A 13,514-nucleotide genomic window follows, 5' to 3' on the forward strand; every position below is an offset into this window, starting at 1 on the left:
GAACTCTTATATATTGTTAACATCGTTGACATCGTTAACATAGCGATGTATACATATAAGAAGATGCGGTATAAGTTCAAATAAGACAACTTTTTATTTAAGTTACATCTTTTATAAGTATACCCCTATAGGTTTGACATTAATACGGAGTTTTGGTTTTTATCGAGTAGCAAGCTATGAAAGGCACAAAAAAGCACTAGTGTAAAACTATTTGAACAGGAAAAATGAAGGTCTAATGTAAAAAAAAACATGAAACCAGAAACACGTATGAACAATTCAACAAACGACAATTACTGAACGACAGATTCCTGACTAAGGACAGGTGCAAACAAATGCAGTTAGTTTAACGTTTATATACGTACCATAGACTCAATATAAAATATAAACACGATTTTGACACAATATCGTTAGCATTGTTATGTGAACAATTTAAACAGAAAGGTATTTATAAAAAAAGAAGTGGTATGATTGCAAATAAGTAAAATTTCCAGTACATACATACTAACTGGCACATTTATAGATAACCGTATGGCCTTTAACATTGAGCAAAGTTTATATGGCATAGTTAACAATAAGACGCCGACATGAACAAGAGTGCACACGCTGAAATGTCTCGCCTTCTATACTAATCTTAATAAACATAACATTAACCAAGATAACTAAACAAAGACCAATGAACCTTGAAAATGAGGTCAAGGTCAGATGAACCATGCCAGGCAACATGTACAGCTAACAATGCTTCCATACAACATATATAGTTGACCCATTACTTATAGTTTAAGAAAATAGACCAAAACACAAAAACTTAACACTGTGCAATGAACCGTGAAAATGAGGTCACTGTCAAATAAAACCTGCGCGACTGACATAAAGATCATAAAATATTTCCATACACCAAATATAGTTGACCTATGCAATACAGTATAAGATAAAAAGACCAAAACTCAAAAACTTATTTTTGACCACTGAACCATGAAAATGAGGTCAAGGTCACATGACATCTGCCCGCTAGACATGTACACCTTACCATCATTCCATACAACAAATATAGTAGACCTATTGCATATAGTCTGAGAAAAACAGACCAAAACACAAAAATTTAACTATAACCACTGAACCATGAAAATGAGGTCAAGGTCAGATGACACCTGCCAGTTGGACATGTACACCTTACAGTCCTTCCATACACCGAATATACTAGCCCTATTGCATATAGTATCTGAGATACGGACTTGACCACCAAAACTTAACCTTGATCACTGATCCATGAAATGAGGTCGAGGTCAAGTGAAAACTGTCTGACAGACATGAGGACCTTGCAAGGTACGCACATACCAAGTATAGTTATCCTATTACTTATAATAAGAGAGAATTCAACATTACAAAAAAAATTAACTTTTTTTTCAAGTGGTCACTGAACCATAAAATGAGGTCAAGGACATTGGACATGTGACTGACGGAAACTTCGTAACATGAAGCATCTATATACAAAGTATGAAGCATCCAGGTCTTCCACCTTCTGAAATATAAAGCTTTTAAGAAGTGATCTAACACCGCCGCCGGATCACTATCCCTATGTCGAGCTTTCTGCAACAAAAGTTGCAGGCTCGACAAAAATGGAAAACAATTTTAACTATATAACTAACTGCTTAACCATGTTAACTTATTTAAAAAAAAAGAACGAAAAAAATGTATATACAACAACAACAAGATGTTGACACTATATTGTTAACATTACGATGTATACGATGTGAACGATGTAAACAGAACGGTGTACCCACTATATATACAATATAAACACGATGTTGACACAATATTGTCAACATCGCGATGTATACGATGTGAACGATGTAAACAGAAAGGTATAGACTTTATATATATAAATACAATATAAACACGATGTTGACACGATATTGTCAACATCGCGATGTATACGATGTGAACGATGTAAACAGAAAAGTATAGACTCCATATATACAATATAAACACGATGTTGACACAATATTGTCAACATCGCGATGTATACGATGTGAACGATGTAAACAGAAAGGTATCGCGATGTATACGATGTGAACGATGTAAACAGAAAGGTATAGACTCTATATATACAATATAAATACGATGTTGACACAATAGTGTCAACAACGCGATGTATACGATGTGAACGATGTAAACAGAAAGGTATACACTTTATATATATATATATAAATACAATATAAACACGATGTTGACACGATATTGTCAACATCCCGATGTATACGATGTGAACGATGTAAACAGAAAGGTATACTCTATATATACACGATGTTGACACAATATTGTCAACATCGCGATGTATACGATGTGAACGATGTAAACAGAAAGGTGTAGACTCTATATATACAATATAAATACGATGTTGACACAATATTGTCAACATCGCGATGTATACGATGTGAACGATGTAAACAGAAAGGTATACACTTCATATATATATATAAATACAATATAAACACGATGTTGACACGATATTGTCAACATCGCGATGTATACGATGTGAACGATGTAAACAGAAAGGTATAGACTCTATATATACACGATGTTGACACAATATTGTCAACATCGCGATGTATACGATGTGAACGATGTAAACAGAAAGGTGTAGACTCTATATATACAATATAAATACGATGTTGACACAATATTGTCAACATCGCGATGTATACGATGTGACCGATGTAAACAGAAAGGTATACACTTTATATATATATAAATACAACATAAACACGATGTTGACACGATATTGTCAACATCGCGATGTATATGATGTGAACGATGTAAACATAAAGGTATAGACTCTATATATACACGATGTTGACACAATATTGTCAACATCGCGATGTATACGATGTGAACGATGTAAACAGAAAGGTGTAGACTCTATATATACCATATATATACGATGTTGACACAATATTGTCAACATCGCGATGTATACGATGTGAACGATGTAAACAGAAAGGTATACACTTTATATATATATAAATACAATATAAACAGGATGTTGACACAATATTGTCAACATCGCGATGTATACGATGTGAACGATGTAAACAGAAAGGTGTAGACTCTATATATACAATATAAATACGATGTTGACACAATATTGTCAACATCGCGATATATACGATGTGAACGATGTAAACAGAAAGGTATACACTTTATATATATATAAATACAATATAAACAGGATGTTGACACGATATTGTCAACATCGCGATGTATACGATGTGAACGATGTAAACAGAAAGGTATAGACTCTATATATACACGATGTTGACACAATATTGTCAACATCGCGATGTATACGATGTGAACGATGTAAACAGAAAGGTATAGACTTTATATATATATATATACAATATAAACACGATGTTGACACGTTATTGTCAACATCGCGCTGCATACGATGTGAACGATGTAAACAGACAGCTATAGACTCTCTATATATACAATATAAACACGATGTCGACACGATATTGTCAACATCCCGATGTATACGATGTGAACGATGTAAACAGAAAGGTATAGAACATATTGATAGGATACAATGTAAACACAATAACGACACTATAAAGTTGACATTGCGATGTTGACAATATCGACAAAACATCGTGCACTGGACATAGTTCTTCTCTGTTGGAAATAAGAACACACCTCCTGGCTCCACCTAATTTAAGTCAACTGATGAAGAAACATTCAAAACTATAAAATGTTATCCAAGACTTTTCAGTGTCTATTTACCATTGCCCCTGAAACAGTGATATATTTTTACACATATATACATGTAAGACTAAAATTTTAAAGTACTACATATATAAGACCAAAACTGATATTCGGTCTTTACTACATCTTCATTCCCCAAGTCATTTTCAAATTTTCCAAATTTAGCTATATTTAAGCTAACTACTCCTCACACACATGTATAGATAATCAGTTTTTCTACACATGAGTATCGTAAGATATTTGCCAGTGAGCTGCAATGAATATTTTTAGCGAGTGAGCCCAGCTAATGAGCTTAAATTGAATCAAATTGTGTACTCTGTCAGAGTTGTTGATATTTTAAGGTATCTTTACAAAGAAAACCTGCAAATCTCAGTTGCAATTCAGCACTTTTCATAAAGGGGTGGCCTCTGACTTTCCAAAGGGCTGCCCGGCCACTCCTGTCAAGCTTTGATGATTTCCTATATAATCAACTAAATTTTTCCCACCAATAGGAGGATCTAGGGGGCAGACCCCTCCCCCCCTTTTCGTTGGAAAAATGTTGTTGATTATATAGGGAATCACTGAAGCATGACTGGAGCGGGCCCCACCTTATGAAAAGTTCTGGATCCGCCACTGCCACCCCCTGGGTCTGTCTATGCATCTGTTTATGGTTTTGCGTAATAGTACCAATACTGGTTTTTTTTCACCTTCCTCACTTGGCCCTAGACAGTTGATTATCTGGTTAAGGTTCTATCACTAGCTTTTTTAGACTAGAGATTTCATGCGTATTATTAAACCGGACCTCAAACACATGTACTACAGACGAAAAGAGACAAATAATTTTATATAATAACCTTGAGTTTACTTCGACTACTGATATGCAAACCAAAAAACAGACGCAAAAATATCATAAAATAGCGATTGAAAGATTGATTGCACTTTGAATGTACAAATGTATAGTTCAGACTGAGACACGTGTTACATGAGGAGCTGGCTTGTTTACAAATAATAATGTCAAGTGATCACTCACTGACGTCACAATTTGCATCGATCTTGCAGTACACTAGACAGTTCGCTCAAACAGTACCCATTATCATGCAACGCAAATGTGATTGGTTATAAAATAATACAGAAATAATGCATGTACAGTTTTAGAAGAAATTAGTTCATCAAATCACTTTTGACACGAATAGGTCGGGTTGACATTACGGTAAACGGACAGAAAGTCACAGGACAAAAAGTCACAGGACATAAAGTCACAAATGTGATAGGACAAAAAGTCACAGGACAAAAAGCCACAAATAATTTATTGACCATTATTTTAAATATAAGAATAAATCTTGAAATATTAACGTTTAAATACATATATTCATATTAAAGTTTAGGAAATGTGTCAGTATACTTGAAAAATGAAGATTTATTTAATTTTAATCATGCATAAGATGTTTTTCTTGGCACCATGAAGCCATTTAAGTGCCAAGTCACTTTAACATTTTGTTTTTTTAACAATTATTTGATAATCTTTTATATTTCTTTGATATATTTTGTTTAAAAAGTTGGTTTATATACAATAGTTTAAGAAAAATACAAAAATATTTTTGTAGAAATAAGCGTTTTTTATTCAAAGAAAATAATCAGAAAAAATGAATTGTGACTTTTTGTCCTGTGACTTTTTGTCCGTGACTTTTTGTCTGTGACTTTTTGTCCTGTGACTTTCTGTCCTACATTCGACATTTCTGTCATCGGGGATAATATAGAGATAAATGGGATTAAACTGACCGTCAAAGATGTCTAGTCTAAGAGAAGCACATCTGGAGAACTTTAACATAAATAAGCCATACTTACCAAAATTACTCTATATTAATAAATCCTATGTTAGTGAAATTTCACAATGATTACGATAAACAATTTTGATACTGACGATGATGCTGGTCACGGTTAAATTGGCGCAAAAAATATTCTTACTCCTATTGCTTTACGTAATAAAGTTTGTATAGAATTGAATTTGACTGAAGTTCAGCATACAAAAAAACGTGGATATGCAGAAGCATGACAATATATTACTGATAAAGTGTGTATATATTTCTGTTAACGAAGTTGCCTGTATACTTCACTTGAGCGAAAGGATATCTCTATTTGTGAATCGGTTTATTAACCCTTTAAACCCAGGGTCGAAGTTCAAGATGTTAACATATTAACGGAAATTTTTTGGGTTGCTGTTACATCATTCAGGCCATCTATTTTCATTGCGGGGTTTCACATTTCAAATGGAATTATAGAAAATGAACATGTTTACTTTTATATAAAGTTTCTTTAATAAGGAAGTTTATTAGTAAATTGAGTTGTTTTCGCATACTTAAGTAATTACATGTAACGAACTAACATAGGTCCAAGTAATGTGCGGTGGCTGATCCAGGGGAGGGTTTTCAGTTGGAACCGCCCCTTTTTTGGGGTGATCAATGCATTTGAATGGGCACATGGTTGGACCCCCCCCCCTTTTCACAAAATAGCTGGATCCACCCCTGATGTGTTTCAGTTTAGATTAGAGTAACTGAGACAGATCCAACCATTTTTTAAAGGGGGACCTCACCCAGGATAAGCAGAGGCGGGTTTAGTAATTTTTCAAAAAGGGGACCTAAAGTAAATTGAGTTTTTTTCGCATCACTCACTAAATAACATAGGTCAGAGTAGTGTACAGGTGCGGATCCAGCAGGAGGGTTCCCGGTTGGAATCGCCCCTTTTGTGGGGTGATCAATGCATTTGAATGGGGACATGGTTGGACCCCCCTTTCAAAATGGCTAGATCTGCCACTGATGTGTTTCGGTTCTGACTTGACTAGCTGAGACAGATCCAGCCATTTTTAAAAGGGGATTCTAACCCAGGATAAAGGGTCAGTTCCAACTGATATCCCTATCCAAATGAATTGATCGTCAACAAAACTTAAGGGAGGTTCAACCTCCGGAATTCCCCTCCCCTAGATCCGCCACTGACCAGAGACTTAAGTACAGCTCTTTGTAAGAACCAGGCAGAGTGCGATACATGATGGTTTCAGATTTTATCAATACTTGGCCTAGTAGAAGCAGTAAATGAATACTGCTCAGAAAATAATTTTGAGTGCGAAAATATGAGTGGTTGCCATGGTAACGGACACACTATTTTTTGGTAGTTAAGCATGGTAAAATCTTTCAAAAATCAGCTAAATCACCACAATTCAGAGCCTGATTATGAATAGAATCATACATTTTGCATTAATGTTCATATGTAACATTGATACTATGTGGTTTAAGCTTCAATTTAGAAAAGATTGCATGTCAACCTAATTTGTATATTTTTTGAAAAATTTAACGAAAAAATGCATATTTTCAACTTTTCTGAAATTGGGATTTTTGCAAAATTATCAAATTTTCTCTTGTGTTTTTCAGAAAAGTGCAAATGTGTATAGAATAGTTAGCACTGTAGTTATGAAGTTTGGATACTACTTTACCAAATTTAATAGAAAAATACGTGGGATTTTTTTTAGTTTTGTCACCATAGCAACCGATTTTTCCTTGGAAACAGAGTTTTTATTTGCAGAATATTGCAGTTTAAGAGCTTAAATGTCCTGAATTGTTTTATAACCAATAAGAAAATACATAAAAGCTAACGCAAACTTTAAATTACTATCGTCAAGTGTTGTTGACTTCAATTGTTACCACGGAAACACATATTATCCATAGCAACATGGAAAAAGGGGGGAGGGGGTATGTTTATTTTTCAAAGATATCATACATGTAGATTCTTGAAAAGATAACGTTTGGTCGGAGAGCCAGATTATAAATAGAATAAATTTCATATATAAACTCGATTTAACTTAGTTTTAGTGTCAGAGCTAAGTAAAGGTACATTTTATTTCGCTTGTTAAGTTTTGGGACTTTTGTCAGATTTTGGGAAACCTCAGGTTGTATTCATTTGAATGCCTTAAACAAAAATGGCATTGACCCCCATTTATCTTTTTATAAATCTTGTACATGTATAATGATTGATTGATTGTTCGTTGCTTAACGTCCAGTGGCAAATATTTCATGCATATTCAGGACGAGAACAAGTTCACAATAAATACAATAGGTAGGTTGTTGTAATAGAGGCCATCTAGGATGATGGTCGGGGAAATTTGGACATTTGTAAAAGTCTTATAAAATTTCAATTATTCTTTGATAGTTTTTGAGAATGTAAACTTGTCAATGATAAAGCTAGGAAAAGTCAAGAGAGAATATTTTCCTGCCAAAATTTCAATGGCTAATATCTCTAAAACAAGTACATTGACCTGTATATTTTTTTTTAGTCTTTGATTTCATTTTTGATCCCATATCGATACTAACTAGTTAGTTAGTTTGAAACTGAGAAACGTACTTCCTTCAGATTGCAGTTCAACCCGACCTTTAGATTTTTTGTTAAAATATCAAAAAAATATACAAAAAAACACATTTTTTCTGAATACTGGAGTTTTGTGAAATTATCAAATTTTCTCATGTGTTTTTTTTTTATTATTGAAAAATGCAAAAAAATAAAGCATAGCTAGTATTGTAGTAACAAAGTTTGAATACTACTTTACCAAAATAAATAGAATATTGTGTGAGGTTCTCTTGAATTTTATCACCAGAGTTATTATTTGTTGAATTCTGCAGTATAGGGAATTCCATGTTCCCAATTCTTTCAAAAGCTTTATGAAAATACATAGAAGCTTATATATACTCTAGATCTAAACTACAACGGTTAAGTATTATTACAACATTTGTCATAGTAACAAATATCATACATAACAACATCCAATCATAAGATATATAATATGATTTTGTGTTAAAAATACTGATAATTATGTTAATATTTTCATTTTCTAATGGGAATATAACTGCATACTTTAATCTGTTTAACTCTCAGTCCTGTCTTTGCTCCTTGAGAAAACTCTACAAATTTGAATATATACACTGGGGCATTTTTGGTTAGGAGTGGAGGTTGGGTATATTTTGTTTGAATATTTCATAAATCCTTATAATAAAAATCAGAGGTTTAGCTATAAAACCAGGTTTAATATACCATTTTCTACATAAAAAATGCCTGTACCCAGTCAATAATTATATAAATATATGACAGTTTTTATCCATTCGTTTGATGCGTTTGAGCTTTTGATTTTGTTATTTGCTTAGAGACTTATCCTCAGTGTTCCGTATTTGTTATATTACTTTTTCCTACAACATTTGGTTTCAATCTGGTAATCTATTATTATTCATGAAATGTTACTAACAGATGATGGACTTCATGGAGATTGCAATAGCACATTCTAGCTTTTGTCAAGGTCTGTATTTGAAAATATTGCTCCGACAATATAATGTCCTTTACAAATTGGAAAAAATTATAAGGCAGCAACCATTTGATTTTCTGGGGGGGGGGGGGGGGGGGGGTGGCTATGGTTTTTTTTTTTGGACAAAACAATCTATTTTTTTCGCGACAAGTCGAAAACAATTTTTTTCTTTCAATTTTAGCATTACATATAGTGGCAGCTGAGGGTGAAACAAGCAATTTTTTTTTTCTCAGAATCAAAAACAATTTTTTTTTTCTCCGAACAAACCTGACGTAAAATTATGTACTATTGTATGTACTGAGATTCCGCCAATTAAGACGCACCCCTTGATTGACTGCAAGGGTACAGCGGATCCATGTACACTCCCTAAGGATTAATGGAGATGTGTCCTTTACAATATTATCCCACCACCAGAACAATCCCCACCCAACACCGCCCAAGGGAGCGTGTAGGACACCGGGAAGTCTGTTATTATGGTGGAGGAAGCCGAAGTACTCGGAGAGAACCACCGGGCCACTCGGTGGAAACAGACAAACCAGAGAGATATCAGAAGATTGATCTCCAGGTCAAAGTAGGGGACAACTTTGACCAACCGAGGCCCCCATAGTACCCATTCTAGTTAAAACTCCGGTCTGGGTACCAGAGATGTGTGTGAGAGGGTGAAAATTACCCTTCTGATGTACTGATATTTTTAGCACCCCGAGTGAGAATCGAACTCGGGACCTTCAGCACTGTAGCCATCGGTCTTAACCACTAGACCACGAACTCACACTATTATATAATAAATAATATCACATTACCTCCAAAAATCAATAACTGTTACAGTACATTTCACATGTTTCAATAATCCAAAAACGATGTTTATGTAAGGAGTTCCCGCGCAAATGTCATTTGTTACCGAAACGGGAAACACACAAAAGAATTGTAGGTGCATGTTGTCATTCGCATTCCGATTAATTTACACAGTTCAATAAAATATATATGTTAACATTATCTATATTGGTTTTGAATTTAGTTACTAGATCAGAAAAATGATTTGTTTCTCGCAGACAACACAAAATAATATACATATTAACTCGACACTTAATCTAATTTTAAAACATCCCTACAACAAAATGGGACGACCAAACGGATTCCCTAATTTTGATAAAGGTGAAATATGTAGAATAAGAATTGTATTGTGCACTCTGGAATAAGATCATAAATAAAGCCCTATATATATAAAGTGTAAACCAAAAAAAAAAAATTGTATGAAATCATTGTTTATTACATCTGCTTGCATAATAATATTGAAGTTGAAACTAACAACGATCACATGTATCCTGTCAACCCCTGAAAAACATAATATTGTCTTCTTGACTACTTCCGCAAACCGTGGTCTGGTAAAATGATATATTGTTATATGGTCCAACTTGTTTCACAAAGGATAGGCGAACGGCGAACGGCTAACGGCGTACGCCGTATTTTGACTCAAAACAAGTAAACCGGCATATCATCCAACATTAGGAAAATAATAATTTAGCCTTTAAATCTGCATTTTTGCATAATTACATATTTAAGGAGTTTTATTAAAACATTGACGAAAATATTCATGCTTTAATATTTTTATTATCTTAATTTAATTGTATTTTAGGTTGTCATTGCTTTGTTTTTAAAGAAATTTTCTGTTTCGTAATAGGTTTAGAGATTAATTATTATGTTTAAAAAAAAAAAACGTTTTCTCTTCACCATCTAAGCATCTTCGAAGTATGAAGATAAATTGCACATAACAATAATATTTTTTCGTTTACTGGTTGTTTTTCAGTATTTGTAACCTTTAGTTTTTCTCACTTACACTCTTTCCGCCATCTTGAAATGAAAATGCGCCGCCTTCGCCTGAGTCCTGAGATAGGCGAGGGCGGCGTAAGCCGTTATTGCGCGCGCATCCAAAATTTTGTGAAACAAGTGCACCGGGCGTTCGCCACCGGCGAAAGGCGTACGCCTTTTTCCGGAAACAAGTAGGACCATAGGTAGGACTTGTTTCTAGCAAACGGCTTACGCCGTTAGCCGTCGGCAAACCGGCATGACACTTGTTTGTAAAAATATTCAGCACTGCGCATGCCCGGCTTACGCCGCTCGAGCCGGTTTGATTTGACCGGCTAAGCGGCGAAAAACATGGCTGACTGTTGTAAGAACCGAATTTGTTCATTTAAAACTGTATTGGTAGTCATCGCGAAATAGCCAAAACGCGCTAAAAACGGCATAAAACCTAACTAAACAAACTAACATTTGTATTTATATACTGTACTAGAATTGCCGAGGTCTCAAGGAAGATAAGTATTTGTAACTAATTGTAGTCACCCTTTATAAATAAATTATTTATTGTTATTATTATTATATTAGTTATCTTGTTGTAATCAGGGGTGTACAGAATTTTACACCGTTGTTGAAAATTCATACACCCTGAGGCGCAGCCGAATGGGTGTATGAATTTTCAACAACGGTGTAAAATTCCGTACACCCCTGATTACACCAAGATAACGAATTTATTTCTTATGAACAATTCCTTTACTCATTTTGAAACCAGGATGTTAAATTGAAAAAATGGTAATGAAAAATTTACAGTGTAACATTTTTTCAATGTCCATGTTGCTGCGCATTGTAAAATACTTTTTACTTAATTTTTGGAAAAAATCAGAATTTTTTTTGTGTTCTTTGAGTTTTTCGGGGGGAAAAAATTTTAAAATATTTTTTAAAAATTTTTTAATTTTTTTTTTTTTTTTAATTTTTTAACATTTTATTTTGATTATTTTTTTTTTTCAATATCTTGGCAAAAAAAAAAAATTCTGAAATTTTTAGCAAAATTTTATTTATCCCCAGGTGAACCAGGGTGGGGTGTTATTTACACCGGGGTAATTAACCAATCAGATTGCAGTATTTTTGCTGCATAAGAAATAATCATATTTATCCTGTTGTTAATTGTAAATTGTAAATAATTGAGCAACGTATAAATGCTTTGTCGCTCTTGAGAACGTTTTTGTTACAGTTGTGAACGTTTAATAAATATCACAATTCAGTCTGTAAAAGATATAGTTGCAATTTTCCTTCTTCATCTATCTCAAACAGCTGGAATAGGCCATAACCTATTATAGCTGGTAGTATAAATGGTCCTTGGGCAGCCATGTTAGATTTGCCGGTATATAAGCCGTTCCACTTGTTTCTCGCACGAATAGGCGTACGCCGGTCACATGACCGGCGCATGACCGGCTTACTAGAAACAAGTGCGCCCATAGTGTATGTTAACCAATAAAATTCATAACGAGGACAGGCAAAATAAAAAAAAGACTTAAAACAACCAATGCTAATCAGAATACTAATGATTATGTAACATGAACCCAAGTGCACTATTGTGCTCCAGATACCCGTATGATACAATGGATAGAACAAACCTAATGCCACAAAAAGGTCCTACATCAAGAAATTTCATATAGTTAGCAACGCATAATAAAATTAACGGTACCAATTTTCCTGCACCAGATGCATGCGCATTTCGACAATACATGTCTCTTCAGTGATGCTCGTGGCCAAAATATATATACATGCATAACTTATGAATGAAGACATGTTAAACAACAGCTGCTCAAAAATTGCACAGAGTTTATTAAATAGAGAGGGTCTGTATACTATATCAATGATCACCATGGATCGATTAGTAAACTTAGAATTGAAAGTAAATACGCTTTATTTATTTAGTAATGAATGTTCATAAAATACAGATAAGCGCTAAAATTATTCATGTGAACTTTTGATACTTTTTCTGAAATTCTCCAGTCATTAAATCTTTTACAAAATTCATTGATTACAAAAAAAAAAGAAGATGTGGTATGATTGCCATGTTGAGACAACTCTCCACAAGAGACCAAAATGACACAGAAATTAACAATTATAGGTTACCGTACGGTCTTCAACAAAGAGCAAAGCCCATACCGCATACTCAGCTTCAAAAGGCCCCGAAATGACAATGTAAAACAATGTAAACGAGAAAACGCTAGCAGCCTTATTTATGTACAAAAAATGAACGAAAAACAAATATGTAACACATAAACAAATGACAACCACTTAATTACAGGCTCCTTACTTAAATAAATGTTCATAACATACTAAATGTATGTTCATATTGAAATTGATAGAAAACCAAAAATTGGGAACTTTGGAAATAAAGGTGGAGGGTAAAAAAAACCTTATCCTGTCCACAATAACCTATGACTTATGATACTTTTGCTGAAATTCTCCAGTCATTCTGTATTTACAGTGGTGGATCCAGAAATTTTCATAAGTGGGGGCCCACTGACTGACCTAAGAGGGGGCCCGCTCCAGTCACGCTTCAGTGATTCCCTATATAATCAACCAAATTTTTCCCCAAAAAGGGGGGCCCCGGGCCCCCTGCCCCCCC

This window comes from Mytilus galloprovincialis, chromosome 8, assembly GCF_965363235.1.
Source record: "Mytilus galloprovincialis chromosome 8, xbMytGall1.hap1.1, whole genome shotgun sequence".
NCBI lineage: Eukaryota > Metazoa > Mollusca > Bivalvia > Mytilida > Mytilidae > Mytilus > Mytilus galloprovincialis.